Below are 1,776 nucleotides of genomic sequence, written 5' to 3'. Positions count from 1 at the left end.
AACCTAACTAAGTAGTTTTGTTGTCTGAACCTAACTAAGTAGTTTTGTTGTCTGAACCTCACTGCATTCGGTGACTAACAAACCTCATGGAGACTGTGTTGGATGTGATGTATCCTGCTGAGTTTCGAAATCTGAACTTGTTGAACTCTAGAAAGGTCTGTAGACTTGATAAACACTAGAAACTACTGGACTCCAGACTCAGTTTAGAACTGGGAAGTCTCCTTCGTCACTTAGCACTCGTTGCTTGTTTCTTATTGAATGAGCAACGTTCTTTTGTTGTCCAGCAACGAACAAAGACGGATCCCAAAAAAAACATCATGACCTCCTCCACGGACGTTTATCTACAGATGTATGAAATGTCTCTACCTTTACGAGGTTAATTCATCAGTACTGTCTCTGGCTTTAACAAACCCTGCAGTCTCTAGTGGGCGCTGTAGACCTTTACTGCAGATCATCATTTTAATTATAACTAATACGTTCTGCTTGATGCACTGAATTATACACATATTTCTACAGAGCACCACATTTTCAGATCCAATGAGACAAAACAGAACATAACAAGAGATTAGATTAAAAGAATAAATCATAAAATATCTGTCAGCAAATGTTCAGAGTATCGATCAGGCTTACCAGTAATGTGACAGCCATGAGGTGGAAATCCTCCTCTGATACTGGAACATAACTAACTAACTAACTAACTGGTGAATGAGAAGAGCGATCTGTTTCCTCTGTCTCTTCTTTAAATCAGTGATTTGCTGACAAACCAGCAGCAAAAACAAACGAGCGAATGGAGAGAAAAAGTGAGAGTGAAGGAAAGAAAGTGGAACTATGAGGTGAAGGAGAAGCAGCAGGAACAGACTTGTCCTGTTGTAGCGTTCTTACCCCGAGTCAAGGCGCTCAGGTACAGAGAGAGAGAGAGAGAGAGAGAATATGAGTCAGAGAGCGAATGAAAAGATGGATAGATAATAAAAAAGAGAGGAAGAGAGATGCTCCAGGCGTTGATTATTAACACACCGACAGCAGCTGCTTATGAATCATTCATGTTCAAATCATATAACACACGATAAACAGCAGCAGCACCGACAGCAGACATGCAGAGACGTTTAAGAACAAACATGAATGTGGAGGAAATATCAAAAAATGTATAAAAACACAGAGTGACTCAACTTCACACCTCCAACAGTGCTTTTCACTCCGCTTTTCAATCTCTGTCCTTTTTTAACCCCCCCACAGGTAGAGCAGTTGGCTGTTTGCCCCCCCCCCCCCTATTGTCCAATCACAGCTCAGTAACTACTGACAGCAGGTGCGTCATTGTTGTATTACTCACTATTATACCATTACTTAATAGTACTATTACTATTAAACTGTTTCTCTGCTGCTAAAGTTAGCATGTTGCTAAAGGACATGTGTTAGCACATCGGTAGCTCACTCTGCTACACATGAGAAGAGCCTGTTCGGGACTAAACATCCACGGTGTGTGGAAACCAGAACCGGTTGGTAATTTATCAGACTCTCAGCTAACGTTAGCAGAAGTACTCAGATCTACTTCAGTAAAAGTAACAGTACCACAGTGTAGAAATACTCTGTTACAAGTAGAAGTCCTGCATTTAAAATCTTACTTCAGTAAAAGTACAAAAAGACCAGCATCAAAATATATCTAAAGTGAAAGTGAATACATATATTATGTTATTGTAATATAAGTATTTGCATTTAAAATCATTTAAATGAGATAGTAGTGATGTTTAGAAGTGTGTTTGTGTGTGAAGTACTCGTACT

At 39.5% G+C, this 1,776-nt stretch overlaps 1 protein-coding gene across 1 annotated transcript in view; it reads right to left on the bottom strand.

The window, feature by feature from the left end:
• The window catches only part of LOC116378021 (tyrosine-protein phosphatase non-receptor type 7-like), a gene marked incomplete at its 3' end in the record, with an annotated part of 6,565 nt that extends 5,390 nt beyond the window's left edge, over nucleotides 1–1,175 (bottom strand). The window contains exon 1 of the mRNA XM_031839818.1: nucleotides 631–1,175. The remainder of the gene's footprint in view (nucleotides 1–630) is intronic.
• Between the last annotated feature and the right edge of the window lie 601 nt (nucleotides 1,176–1,776).

This window comes from Anarrhichthys ocellatus, unplaced genomic scaffold (genome assembly GCF_004355925.1).
Source record: "Anarrhichthys ocellatus isolate YVR2014 unplaced genomic scaffold, GSC_Weel_1.0 scaffold1975, whole genome shotgun sequence".
Taxonomy (NCBI): domain Eukaryota; kingdom Metazoa; phylum Chordata; class Actinopteri; order Perciformes; family Anarhichadidae; genus Anarrhichthys; species Anarrhichthys ocellatus.
Note: the sequence above shows the minus strand (reverse complement) of the source record. Positions and strands in the feature narration are given on the sequence as shown.